The 15,437-nt window shown below is 36.7% G+C and overlaps 1 non-coding gene across 1 annotated transcript; it reads right to left on the bottom strand.

Annotated features, from left to right (window-relative positions):
* Positions 1-9,259: 9,259 nt before the first annotated feature.
* LOC111755558 (U6 spliceosomal RNA) lies at positions 9,260-9,362 on the bottom strand. Its single transcript, XR_002790112.1, has one exon. It is a non-coding gene; the product is annotated as a U6 spliceosomal RNA (small nuclear RNA).
* Between the last annotated feature and the right edge of the window lie 6,075 nt (positions 9,363-15,437).

The raw sequence follows: 15,437 nt of genomic DNA, 5'->3' as shown, positions 1-15,437 counted from the left end.
CTATTGATTCTGGGAAGTACTTCCCATGTGGTTTGATTCCTGTTCATGAATTCACTACCTACACCGATGTCTTCAAGATTTTTACTGGCTTCCGGGAGAACATGCCGGACAGATAACAGCAATTACAGGAGGCTCTCTGAAAGGCTCAGCTCAGAAGTCAGGAATGATGCGGACTAAGGAGACATGAGCTGGTAGAGATATGCTCTGCTGACTCAGGAACGAACTGGGCTGAGAGAAACCAACTTGGAATGCAGTCCTGGCGCTAAAATAGGAACAGAAAAGACTAGGTGTGGAGGCTGGACCCCGTGCTGTTGGAAACTGGGATTTGGGTTTCCCGCCGCTCGGCGGCTGGCTGCCTCCACAGCGGCTCGTCAAGGAGACACGCGCAGAAGCTCTGGGAATGGGAGTCTGTGAACGGAGTCGAAAACAGGACGGACAAGGAGGCATACACTGACTTGTGGCGAGGTGAGTGAGAGAAACTGACACTCTACCACAGTTTGACTCCAGCGGAGGACTTTCTGGGCTCAGGCAGTCCTGTAAGAGCAGGGCGCGGTGGCGACTCCAGCCACACATTCCCCTCTCAGATGGGATTGGTGAAAAGTGCCTGGCCTGCATGACGCTGCGAGTGGACTTGGTAGGCTGGCCTAACCCAGATCCCAGAGCTTGACGGTGGCCCAGAGGGGCGACTGACTCCCGTGTAGGCTGCCTAGTCCGTAACTCCCTGGTGCGCAGAGGTGGGTGGGAACACCTAGCCAGCGCAATTTGATCAGGCTGTGGCTGACAGGCAGGGAAGCTGGGCCTCCCATATAAGCATGCATATATATAAGGAACAGAGAATATGGGGAAGGGAAGCAACAAGAAAGGCTCCTCGGCCCCCAATTCTGAGAAACAGGCAATAGCGGACACCGCACCAATAGACATTAAGCGCCATATAGAGAGCCTCATAGACCAATTCAGGAATGAAGTTATCAATGACCTGAAGCTAGAAGTATGCAGAATAGTTAGAGAAATGCTAAGCACCACCCAGGAAAAAACAGATGGTGGAATGGAAGAACAGAAAAAGAGGGGAGAATTGTTTGATGGAGAAAACAGAGAAAGCATAGAGTACGTGAAACAGGTTCAAAGGTACTATCAAGAAATTAAGAAGTCTATCCAAGACTGGCATAACAGCTTGAAAGAAACTAAGGACAGACTATCTGAACTGGAGGGCAGACTTGTAATATGGGAGAATGAAATGAAAAACTTCTTAAAAATAACAAAGAAACAAACAGCAATAATACAAAGACAAGAAGATGATAAGAGGAGCCATAACTTAAGGATTAAAAACATAAAAGAAGAAGTAGGGACACAAACAAGTGAACTACAAAAGCTACTCACAGAAATAATCCAGGAGAATTTTCCTAATTTAGCAAAAGGTAAAGATACTCAGATGTATGAGGCATACAGGACCCCAGCCACCTACAACCCAAACAGAGCAACACCCAGGCATATAATAATAAAAATTCCAGAAATTCAATACAAGAACAGAATATGAAAAGCTGTAAGAGACAAGAAACAGACCACTTACAAGGGAACACCCATCAGAATTACAGCAGATTTCTTGGCACAAAGCATCAAATCATGAAGAGCATGGGGGGAAATAATTCAAGCTTTGAAAGATAATAATCTCCAGCCAAGATTGAGATATCCTGCACAACTGTCCCTGGAAATTGATGGAAAAACAAGGTGCTTCCAGGATAAAGAGGAGCTGGGGGAATTTGCAACCACCAATTCAACCCTACAGAAAGTATTGCAGGATATTCTAAAAAAAGAAAAATACAAAGAACCCAGAAATAGTGGTGGGGAGGCCACAACGAATGGAGCAGAGAACAAAATGAAGAAGACAAACTGACAGCTACTGACAGAAAAAGAGCTCAACAGAAATGAGACACAGAAGATTGGATGATAGGAACAGCTATTTTGGAGAAAATGACATCTTAATAGGTAATACTGATTTAGTATCATCTTGTTTTGAAGTCTCATCTAGCTTTTGTTCTTCTGCCTCCAATGGTTTAAACAGGTTGTATCTTATTGGATTTTATTGTGTATGACAGTAGAAGCAAAAACCTTTTAAAGACAAGGAGATTATACAGAAACCATTGTTCATTTTCTGTTAGTCGATTCTAAATACTCTGTAATGCTGTCATTCTCTTAAATGGTTTTACATTGTTTTGATATACTTAATGCTACAATATACGAAGTTGTACTCAAGGACTTCAAGGAAAGAGTCAATATGGTAACTACTTTTGGGTCGGAATTATCTGGTGGTGAAACACTATTCTGCTTAAATGGTTATGTTTTGATCTGCGCTGTTTCGCTGTTATGCCCTCTTTTTTCTCAATCTCCACTCCATTATTTACTTTTTTATTTTTATCCGTTTAATCAAAGGGAAAAAATAGCAGGATATAATATAGTAACCCACTTTGACTTTCTATTATCTCGATTTGAAGCCCTGTATTACTCTCACCATCTTGTTTTTGACTGATGTTCCCCTATTCTGTTTTGCTGGATAGTATCAGGTTCGAAAGTTTAGGCATCAGCTGTGAAGATAATGAGGTTCATTATAACACCCATTCTCGTTGACTTTTATCTACTTTTGAAGACCTACAATGTCTCCAATGTTTTGGTTTTGTCGGTTTTGTTCTTTACTGTTTTGTTCAATTGTATTATAACTAATGATATGGGCAATTCTATTAGAGATAGTGGGAGGCATTATGGTAACCATTGTTGATCACCTTGTATTATGTTTTTATATTATCTATTATGTCCACCCTTTTGACTTGACCGATTCTGTTCTGTTATGTCTCATTTGGTTTTACTCTCTTCCAAAAAAGCAATAAGAACCGTGGGAGCAATGAAACCCAAAATGTGTAATAGTCATTGTACAAAAGAGAGGATAAGAAAGTGCTCTAAACTATATAACTGCATGTATATGTAAGTGTATAAGATAGAAAATGATATCACAGAGTTTTATTGGATCATTGAACAGAACTGATTGCAGTATCATTGTTGGAATGTCCACTCTACAAGCTTTAATTTTGTGACTTGAACAATTATTTCTAAGATGGCAATATGTAATCCATTAACTAATGATTTCCTACTGTTCATTTTTTTTCTTCTGTAAATCTGTATAACTTGTACCTTTTCACTGTTTTTTTTTCTTTTTTTCTTTTCACCTTAAATAAAAAAAAAAGATTTTTACCTACTTTGTCTTCCAACAGATTTAGTGTTTCCATTTTGATATTCAGATCTTTGATCCACTTAGATTTTAGTGTAGTGTTTTGTGAAACGCATGGGTCTAGTTTTAGTTTTCAGCATATGGAGAAGCCAGTTTTTCCAACACCATTTATTAAAGACTGTCATTCTTCCAGGGAACATGTTTTGCTCCTTTATCAATAAGGTGATTGAGTGTGTTTGTAGTTGTAGTTCTATCTTCTAATCAATTCCATTGATCCTCATATCTGTTTTTATTCCAGTACCATGTTGATTTCAGTACAGTTGCTTGGTAGTATAACTTCAAGTCAGGGATTGTGATACCTCCTGCTTTTCCTTTGCTGCTAAGAATTGTCTTTGTTATTCTAGGTCTCTTCTAGTTCCAGATGAATTTTAGGAGTCATTTCTCTAGGTCTATGGGTACATTGATGATATTTTTATTGGAATTGCATTGAATCTGTATAACAATTTTGGGAGAATGGCCATTTTTGCAATATTCTTTCTTCCTATCCATGAGTAAGGGATGTCTTTCCATTTTCATAGATTGTCTTCAGTTTCTATTTTCAGTGTATTATAATTTTCCCTGTACAGATCTTTTACTTCTTTCATGAGATTAATTCCTAAGCATTTCATTGTTTTGGATGCTAGTGTGAAGGATTGGCTTCTCTTATTTCTCTCTCAGTTACTTTGTGACTTTGTTGTTAATGTATAGAAATGCTATTGATTTTTGAGTATTGATTTTGTGTCTCGGTACATTGCTGAATTTATTTATTGTATCCAGGAGAGTTTCAATGGAGTTTTGGGAGTCTCTTATGTAGAGTATCATGTCATCTGAAAATAAGGGTAATTTAACTTTCTGTTTTCCAATCTTTATCACTTTAATATTTCTCTCTCTTGTCTAATTTCTCTGGCTAGTATTTCCATTACTCTGTTGCATAGAAGCAGTGATAAGGGACATCCTTGTCTTGTGCCTGTTTTAGGTAAAGGCCTTCAGTTTTTGACCATTGAGTATGATTCTGGCTATTGGTTTGTCATAGATGACCTTTATCAGGTAAAGACCATCTATTCCATTTTTTTTGTCTTTTTCCTTTTTATCGGCACTGGGGATCAAACTCACGATTGCCTGCTTCCAAGGCAGGTGCTTATGCCGCTGAGCTAAACCTCCAGCCCCTATTTCAATTTTTTGTAAGGTTCTTACCATGAATCAATGTGGGGCCTTATCAAAAGCTATTTCTGCATCTATAGAAATTATGATGTGACTCTTACTTTTGGCTTTATGATATGGTGGATTACATTTATTGATTTACATATGTTGAACCATGCTGCATGCCTAGGATGAATCCCACCTGATCATGGTGTATAATCTTTTTGATGATTTGCTGCATTCTGTTTGTCAGTTTTTTATTGAGGATTTTTGCATCTGTGTTCTTTAGGGAGACTGGCCTGTAGCTCTCTTTCTTAGTTGGGTGTTTCTCAGATTTTAGTACTAGAGTAATATTTGCTTCCAGGAAAGACTTAGAAGTATATCTTCCCTTTTGATTTCATTGAAGAGTTTGAGGAATGTCGGCACTGACTCTTTGTGTTTCTTGTAGAATTCTGCAGTGAATCCGACTGGGCCTGGGCTTTTCTTTGTAGGTAAGTACTTAATTACGTTTTCAATTTCATTAATAGTAATTGGGTTATTCAGCATTTTTCTATCTTCTTGACCCAGCTTTGGTACTTCATATGTGTCTAGGAATCTCTCCATTTCTTCTGTGTTACCGAATCTATGAGAGCAGAGGTTTTCAAAATAGATGTTGATGATCTTATTTGTAGAGTCTGTAGTGATTTCACCTTTTTCATTCCTTATTGCATGAATTTGAGCTTTTCCCTCCTTTTAAAAAATAAGGTTGGCAAGAGGCTTATCAATTTTATTTACTCTTTCAAAGAATCAAATCTTTGATTCATTGATTTTTTAATTGTTTTCTTAGTCTCTATTGCATTAATTTCTGCTCTAATTTTTTATAATTTCCTCACTTCTTTTGGCTTTGGACTGACTTGCTCTTCTTTTTCTAGATGTTTGAGATGTAGCATTAGGTCGTTTAAATGTATTCATTCTGTTTTCCTGAAGTGGGAACTCAGTGTAATAAATTTTCCTCTGAGGACTGCTTTCATTGTATCCCACAGATTCTGATAATTTTTATTGTTATTTTCATTTGATTGTAGGTATTGCTTTATTTCTTCTTTAATTTCCCCTGTAACCCACCGATTGCTCCAGAATTTATTATTCAATTTCCAAGTGTTTGTGGGAGTTTTTCCATATCTATTATCATTAATTTCTGGTATCATAATGCTATGATCTGATAATATGCATGGGATATTTGCAACTCTTTTGTATTTATTTAAACACATTCTGTGGACTAGTATATGGTCTGTTTTACAGAATGTCCCATATACTGCTGAGAAGAATGTATATTCTGGTGTTCTTGGATGGAACACTTTGTATATGTCTATCAAGTCCATTTGTTCACAGGTGTGATTTAATTCTGTTACTTCTTTGCTGATTTTATGTCTGGTTGATCTATCCCTTGGTGTCGATGATATGTTAATTTCTCCCATTATAATTGTGTTACTGTTGTTTTGAGTTTTCATTTTGATTAATACTTGCTTTGTATAACTGGGTGCTCTGCAATTAGGTGCATATATATTTAGGATTGTTATCTCTGCCTCTTGACATTTTCCTTTAACCAGTATGAAATGACCTTCTTTATCTCTTAGGGTCATTCTTGCTTTGAAGTTCACATTGTCTGCGAACATAATAGCTACCCCTGCTTTTCTTTGTGTGTGTTCCTGTTGCATGAAGTATTGTTTTCCATCCTTTGACCTTCAGTCTGTCAGTTTCCTTTTGGTTTAGATGGATTTCTTGTAGAGAGCTTATGATTGGATGTTGTTTTCTGATCGTTTCTGCCAGTCTGTTTCTTTTAATTGGTACATTGAGACCATTTACATTAATGGTTATAACTGTTCTATATTGGTTTATTGTTGACATGTTATCTTTTTGCTGTTGCATCTTTTCTTTTGGTTCTGTTTAATTGTCTGGTTTGTTTAGTGGTTTTTTTCCTAGATGCATCTAGGCTGTCTTTCAGTATTCTTTGCAGGGTTGGCTTGGTGATCATGAAGTTTTTCAGCTGTTCTTTGTCATGGAAGTATCTTATTTCTCCATCCATTTTGAAGAACAGTTTTGCAGGATACATCAGCCTAGGTTGGAAATCATTTTCCTTTAGGATCTGAACTACTTCACTCCATGCTCTTCTTGACTTCATTGTTTGTGCTGAGAGGTTTGCTGTGATTCTGATAGGTTTTCCTTTATAGATGATCTGTCTTTTATCTGTAATGGCTTTTAATATTCTATTCTTATGTTGGATTTCTGGGATGGTGATTATTATATGTCTGGGTGTAGTTTTAGTTTGGTTATGGCTATTTGGAGTTCTATTAGCTTCACTAATCCATATATCAGTTTTCATTCTCATGTTTGGGAAACTTTCAGCTATTACTTCTCTAAAAAGCCTCTTGATATCCTTTGTGTTTTCCATTTCTTTTTCATTTATCCCTATCAATATTATATTGTTGTTCTTTGCATCATCTTGCAGTTGTTGAATTGTTATTTCATGATTCCTTGTTCTTTTTAAAAGATCTTTCCTTTCCTGTTCAGTAACTGCAATCTTGTCTTCAAGGTCTGAAATTCTATCTTCACATTCATTGAGGCAGTTTTTAGAACTTTCAATGTAATTTTCAATTTCCTGTATATCTCTTTGAATCTGCTTCATGTATTCTGTTTGTTTCTTATATTGTTCATCTGGGGATTCTATATTTTTGTTTTGTTCCTCTAATTGTTTAACTGTGTCTTTTTAAGATGTGTTCAGCATCTCTCTTTACTTTTGTCATTTTTTTTACCTGCGAGATTATTTTTAGTGTGAATCCCTTTAAAGCTTCCCAGAGTTGTTTCTTTTCTATGTTGCTATTATTGCAGGTATTTCAGGTATATATGCAGCATATATTTTCCTCTATTTACGTAGCTCCTAAGCTTTCTTGGGATGGTCTTGAGGTTTGAGATTGCATTTTGATCTTTCTTTTTGTCATTTTCCTCTATTTCCATGTTTCCAGTGTTGTTCCAAGGCTTCTCCTGGGCCTGTTGGAAATCATCTTTTATGCCTTCACCTCTTGGGATTGAATGGAGGTTGCTGAGCATGGTCAAGTCAGGCCCACAAGACCTCCTGCGGCACCTCCCATGTCCCATTAAGCTGGTGGGGCACATAACCACTGTGGATGATGGTCCAAAGCTCTCACCAGGCAAGGTCCAATGCTCTGGAACTTACTTCACATGCCCTCAACTCCCCTGCTTGAAGAAAATCACTGGGCATAATGTTATCAGGTCGCAAAACCTCCCACCAAACCTGTCTAGTCTAGGTGGCTGGAAGCTGGGCGGGTCCTTGACCATTGGGGGCGATGATCTTAAACTCTCCTGGGGCTCAGGATGGTGCACAGACACTCTCCCCCAGCCGCCCAGTTCACCAAATTGAGAGAGGGTTAACTGGTGTGGCCCAAGCAGGCCCAAAACCTGTGGCACCCAACAAGTGTGGCTGGAAGCTGGGTGGTTCCTTGACCAAAGGGAGTGATCATCTTAAACTCTCCTGGGGTCAGGAGGTGCACAGACACACACCTCTGGCTACCTCATTCTCTGATTGGAAGAAGATCACTGGGGGTGGCCCAGGCAGGCCTGAAACCTGTGGAGCCCAGTCAAGAGTGGCTGGAAGCTGGGCAGTTCCTTGATGACTGGGAATGATGATCTTAAATTCTCCCGGGTTGTGGGATGGTGCACAGACTCTCACCTCCAGCCGCCCAGTTCCCCAGATTATGAGCCTTATTATTTAATTTTATATAGTGTTTTATTTCTTTTTTAGTTTCATGTATGACTCATTAATTTATCAGGAGGGTGTTATTCTATCTCTAGGTGTTTACGCAGAATTAATGGTTTCTTTTGCTGATAGTTTCCAGCTTTATCACAGTAAGACCCATAATATGCAAGGTCAAATTTCAATTTCTTTACATTTGCTTAAGCATATTATAAGGGATACCACACAGTATATTTCCGAGAATTTTTGTGTGCAGTTGAGGTAAACATTTACTCTAATGTTGATCATGGAACACTCACTGTACATCTACTATGTCCATTTGTTCACAGGTTTGCTTTAGCTCTGATATTTCTTTGTGGATTTTTTTGTCTAGTTGATCTGAATATTGTGACAGGGGCTGTAGCTGTCTCCCATTACAATGGTTTTAGTGTTTAATCAATTTTCCATGTCCACAATACTTGTTTAATATAATTGTGTGCACTGGTACATAATTATGATTGTTATGTCTTCTTCTTGGAGTTTTCCCTTAAGAAGTATGTAGTGACCTAGTTTGTCTCCTTTGATCCATCTGGTTTGAAATTTACACTGAATGCAAATAAAATAGCTAACCCTGGTTTTGCCTAGTTTTCTGTCCCATGGGTTATTGTTTTCTACCGTTTACTCTGAATCTCTTGATATCTTTTTGAGTTAATATTGTGTCCCATATGCTAAATATTGTTGGATCATGCCTTTTGATCTATCCTGTGAATCTGTTTCTTTTGATGAGTAAATTGAGAACATTTACATTGATGATTATAATTTATATGCATTGGCTTCTCCTTATCCTAATAACTTTTGCCATTGGTTCCATGTCTTTCCCTGCTTTAACTGCTTGCCCTCCCTTGTGGCTTATTTCTCTTGGTTTTCCTTGAATTCTAGTCCTCATCTTTTCTTTGTAAAAATATCTCATTACATTTTGGAGCGCTGTGTTGGTGATCATCATTTATTCTTTGACATGGAAGTATCTTATTTCTCCAGTGAATTAGAAAGATAATTTTTTAAAGTAAATCAATCTTGATTGTAGCTTGTTTTCTTTTAGAACATGGAATATTTTACTGTAAGATCCCTTTGACTTGAGAAATATGGAACACTTGATGAATTTTTCTGTCATTGTTGTGCACTGGCCGTGGTAACCTTCTCTGTTTAGTTTCCCTTTATGACTATGCTGCCAAATGGAATATTACATCTCCTCCCTTATTTCTGATTTTATTTATTTTACTCTACCTCTTTTGTCTTGTTTTCTCTTGCTGAAGAGTTTTATATTTCTTATCTTTCCTAGATCTTTTTTGGTTTTTATTTCATTGTTTAGTTCATGTTTGCATTTCTTATATGGATTTATACAGGTACACAGCACAACTTAATCCTATTTATTTTTGCTACCTTTCTATTCCTCTAATATCTTTGTTTTTAGAACCAAGGATTTAAATCATGACCTTGCACTTTTCAGTAGATGCTTATGCTAATGAGCTAAATCCTTGCCTTCCCTTAATATTTAAGTTAAACTCCTATCCATTTGACAAATAGCTATCTCCTGTCTTACTTTATCTTTTATTTTTCATTTTTTCACATTCTGAGCTTTTCATGTAAGATAAAACAAGCAAATTTAAGTGTACATTTTACTTATGTCATTTAACACTGTGATCTAAAGGTTCATTAATGTTGGTTTATTTGTTTTTTCTTATTTTTAAGACTTTTACTTTAAAAAATAAAACAAAAGAAAAAGAATGAAACAAATCAGAACAAAGCAATGCCAGCAACATAGCACTTCACAAGAAGACAACAGAACATCAACAGTGGATACCATAATGTCTCTTGTTTTCTTGGAAATAGTTGACCAGACCTTCACACAGTATGGAAAATGCAACAAAACAGTATAAAACAGGTCTACAGAATGAAAGCATTACAGGACTTCAAAACCAGATAACAGGAAATAAACAATGGCTAATTTGGTTCATATAGTCAAAAAAGTTGTCCATACCATCACACATAATAAAATGAAATAAAACAGAACAGGATAGAATCAATTGAAACAGAAGTACAAAAGCACTATAAGACTTCAAAGCAAGATGATAGGAAATCAGCAATGGCTACCATAATGTCTCATTTTATTCAGAATAGCTGTTCATACCATCACACATAATAAAATCAAATAGAATAAAACTAAGTAAACAAATGAATGAAAGCATTAAAGACTTCAAAACAATATACTTGGGAACCATGATTGCCATAGTATTATATTATATTCAATAATTGTATTCAAAATATCTGCCCCATCTTCTGGCAGAGTAAAATCTAACAAAACAAGACAGAACAAAGCCAAACCTAAAAAAATTTAGAAACCATAAGAGTTCAAGACTAGACAATAAGTAACTAAAAGTAGATACCATAATTTCTTCCCAGATGTTTTCTTCACTATCACTCTTACATCAGCTATTTTACTTTTGGATCCCATGAACTCCTCCTGTTTCTTATGGTAGGATTCATATGTATGCATTTGTACTGTTTCACCCATGAACATGATCGCCAATTGCATCTATTAACATACAGGAGCCTTGGGATTATTCTGTTTTATTGATGGGTGGCTTTCCCTTGCACGAAAACATCATATTTTTCACATCCATTCTTGCTTTTTTTCTCTATTCCCCAGTCTTATAAAACAATTGTTGGGGCTGGGGATTTAGCTCAGCTGTATAAGCACCTGCCTTGCAAGCAGGTGGTCGTGAGTTCGATCCCTGGTACCGAGAAAAAAAAAAAACAATTGTTTATTCTCCTTTGATTTTTCAGTATATGAATTTCCTGTCCAGTTAAATGTGTTTCTTGTATGCAGTGTATTGATGTATCTTGTTTCTTGATCTACTCTCCCAGTGTTTCTTGTTACCGGAGTCCAACTACATTAATGGTTACAATAAGCATACATTGGTTTGTCTCTTCCATGCCTGTTGTGGACCCTGTGCTTTTTTGCTTCACTCAATTGCCTGTCTTATTTGAGGATCTTCCTCTGCTGCTGTTCTTGGAACTATGGACATCTTTATCTCTCTCTAGCATATCCTCCAACACTCTCTGTAGGTTTGTTTTCATGGTCATGAATTCCTTCAGTTGTTCTTTATCATGAAGGTATCTTAGTTTTCTACCAATTTTGAAACATCATTTTGAATGGTAAATCAATCTAGGTTGGAAGGTATTTTCTTCAAGATTTGAAATGCTTCACTCCAAAGTTTCTTTGGCTTTTTTTTTTTTTTGTCTTTTTCTTTTTTTATCGATCCCGGGGATCGAACTCATGACTGCCTGCTTGCAAGGCAGGTACTTGTGCCACTAAGCTAAATCCCCAGCCCCTACTCCAAAGTTTCTTGACCTGATGGTTTTTGTTGATAAGTCTGATGTTATTCTGATAGGTTTCCTATGATAGGGGATGTGTTTATTTACTCTAATAATAGTTTTTAATATACGACTCTGGTACTGAATTTCTGGGGCCTTGATTATTATATGTCTGGGTGCAGGTTTACTTTGACTATGGCTAGTTGTAGTGTACATGTCTCACTTATCTGCATGCCAGATCCATTTCCTATGTTTTGGAAGTTTTCTTCTATTACTTCTGTAAATAGCCTTTTAATTTCATTTGTGTTGATTGCTGCTTGTAAACCAAAACCTGCCACTTTTAAATTATGCCTCTTTGTATCATTTTGCAGCCAATGAGTTATTATTTCCTGATTCCATGATGCTTTTTAAGATATCTTTCATTTCATGATTACTATCTGCAATCCTATCATCAAGAACGAAAGTCTATCTTCAGTGTCTTTCAAGTGGTTTTGCCAGATTTGGTTTTAAATTTTAATTGCCTGGATTTCTTTTTGATTTGTTTCATGCATTGTAATTCCTCTCTATATTCATTCAGCATTTCCATTATTTCCCTGTGCTCCTCTTTGCTGTCTTTGTCTTCTTTAGACCTTCTGAACAATTCTTTCAGTATATCTGTGATTTGTTCTTTTACCTGAGACATTATTTCTGATTTGACTGCTTTTACAATCTCATGAGTTGTTTTCTTACTTCAGATACTATCCTCTGAGAGATTTCTGGTGTGTGACTTCCTCTTTCTTCCATGACTGTATCTCCCAGACTGGTTCTATATGGGCCAGACATCTGAAATTGCCTTTTGCTTCGTCATGTTGACATTCTCTTGGGTTTCTCCCAGCAAGCTTAGCTGTGTGGCCCCAGGGACTTCCCTTGTTGGTTGCCCCTCCACAGCAAAGCATGATGGTACAGGCACCTGGATTACTTTAACCCCAGATTTAGAGGGAGGTATCAGGGCATAAACTGGTTTCTCCAGACTATGGTGCTACACTGGGGCTTTCCTGATGATCCTGGGTTCATGGAGGTGTTGCTGGTTTTCTCAGCTTGTGTTTGGACACTGGGACGCCCATGATGGTGCAGACACACAAATGTTTAATTGTTTGGTTCCATTGGGTTATGGCTGCTAGAAGGAACTAATGAGCTCTAATTGTGGACTACAGGTTCACCCCTTACTTAGCAGTGTGTCCCTGTTCCTGCTGGCCACCTGCAGGAAAGAACCTTTCAGTAGTGGTACCCTCAGCAGACAGACATGGATCTATCTGGCTCCCTCAGCCCCTGCTGTGCACCTGTAGGAAAGTGTCTTCTGGTCATATCACCTGGCAGGCAGACGCAGGGCATTAATGTCTTGTAATGACTTAAGTTTATCTTTTCTTATGCACAGCAGTTTTCTATGGTGTGTAAATTACCAAAATTATATATCAATGTATCTATTGTATACACATGTAGACTGCTTCCAAGTGATAGGTATATCTAGAATATGTGAAAAAGAAACAATTAGACTGCTGTACTGTAGAAAGCCAAAACCTCCTTTTTACATCAGTGTATAATCAGCCTGCTATTATTCTACCTCTCTTTGTTTGTTCTCTATCTCCCCCAAACTGCTTATTTCTTAGAGGTATGACATTATCTTTTTTCCCTTTACATATTTAACAACTATTTTGTAAATCATATCAATAGGACAAATTTCACGCAACATAATGTGCTCTACAACATATCAAGATACCATAAGATGAATGAACAACTCAAACATACAGTGATAGAATCTATTGTCCATTTGGTAGAGTCACTTTTTTTTTGGTGTGTGGTCTCTTGAGTTAGTTATATCTTAACATTTGGAAATATGATTTGATGATCTTAATTAGTTAATAAAAGGTTAGTATATGTAGTGTACAGCTTGACATGACCACAGCAGTTGTGACTATAAAAACAATTTTGTCTGCCAGGCAATCCTGACACATTCTAAAGCTTTTGGAAAAGCAAAGTCAAAGAGGTAAAAAATTTCTACTTCTGCAGATGTCTGGACTATTTATTTGTTGGCTGATTTTTTTTCCTCTTAATTTTTAGCAAGTCCGTATAAATTCTCGGGATACCAGATGTGGCATCTGGCTGTGCGGTCTGCTGCCTACTCTTATAGGGTTAGCACTTCTGTCCTTTACTTTGAATCCAGGTGCAAGGATCTTTATGTCTTGCCACTTATCTCACTCTCCTAACTTCAAGTCCCTAAAAGGTCATGTATTGTTCATTCTTCATTTGCTGGTGATTCAATAGGCAGTGTTTTCCAAAATGAAGGGTGAAAGAGTTGCCTGAGGACACACATGGGAAAAAGGAGTGGTGATACCCGAACGAATAATCCTGATACAGAAAGATGATGTAAATCTATCTCTTAGCAAAACCAAAAGAAACATGAATATCAACCTAAAACAATCAAGTCACATCAAAAAAGACAAAATTTGTTTTAAAAACTGAAAAAGATGCATCCCTCACACAAGTACTGCAAATTCAGAGTTTTATTGTTAATACCAAATTATAAATTTTCTACAAGAAAAAGTGACATTGTGGAGGAATCACACATTTATATCACCTTGTTCAAGGAAAATTTTCAATATACATTCATGTCACTAAGTAATATTTATGCTACAGTATGTTTAGAAGTGACAGTATAAATTTGTGGTGTTTGGTTAGAAAACTTTGCTGACCTTTTCCAGTATAAAGGAAAAATATATAATTTCCCCAATCACAAAAGGATGGGAAATGACATTTCATGCACAAGAAAAACCTGTTCAATGGAAGGATAATACAGAAAAAATTAATTCAAAATTCAATGGGGACAAGAAAAATTGACTTTAGAAATTTTGGCATCAACCTTATTAGCATTTGAATTATGTTCTTTCTGACTGTATTTAAAATCTAGTCAATCTCTTTCTACCAAAAGCATAATGTATTCTTCAGATGAATATGTGAATCAACTTTTGATATCAAAATAGTTGTTAACTGTACTTTATCTTCCATGTTGTGAATGCCAATTTGTTTGTGTCAGTTGCATTGTGTACTATTTATCACTGCAGGATATTTACCAGGCATTTTTGTCACTAGCCACTTGATGTCAGTAATTTTACAACAAGTTGTAAGAAACACATGTGTCCCCAAGCAGTGCTAGTTTGCCTGTGGTTTAGAAGGATAGGTAACAATTCCCTTTAGTGTACTCCATTTTCATATCAATATTTAATTATTACTGTGTTGGAAGCATTGGGTGCCAATCAAAATTGAAAACAAAATGAAGTGTGCATTTTACTTTCTATATGTGTGAAACATAGTTCTGTTTATGCACCTTAAATTTTGGAAATGAATTTACAGATGAAATACATGTCCACACTTTGAAGAGAAATTTGTCAAAATAGGCAAATTTGCCTTTCTGATGACTAACAAGCCCTGCTTTTAATTTTGTAGGATGGAGGTTGTGTCCATGGCTTCCTCTATGTCCACAATACCTAGTTCTGTGCTGTGAAATTCTCAAGAATCCCAGGAATCCAGTAACTGATAGAGCCACATCTGCTTGGGAGGATGGATATACCATTATCTTTTCAAATCCTGAACTATTTTTGTGTGTAATACCCTATATACACCATCATAATATTTGTATTTTTCTTATATGCTTGCAATACGTAACAAGTACTTTCCTCTTTGGACATTTGCATATACATTATCAGTTCTATTTTCATCCTCCCTTCTTCCCTCAATCTGTATCCAATAATTTCCTTCCTGTGTGCATGAGCTGTAAGTCTTTGGTTCTTATCATCTTTTTACTTTGGACAAGCAGAATTTTGTTTTTATAAAATTTATAAAATACTTCAGTTTTCATTTTAGGCTTGCCACATCTAATTAAGCTATCAAAATATCATTCATAAA

Source organism: Cavia porcellus, unplaced genomic scaffold (genome assembly GCF_034190915.1).
Source record: "Cavia porcellus strain 051 isolate PalLab524CR breed Dunkin Hartley unplaced genomic scaffold, mCavPor4.1 scaffold_7, whole genome shotgun sequence".
NCBI lineage: Eukaryota > Metazoa > Chordata > Mammalia > Rodentia > Caviidae > Cavia > Cavia porcellus.
This window is presented reverse-complemented; position numbering and strand designations above follow the sequence as displayed.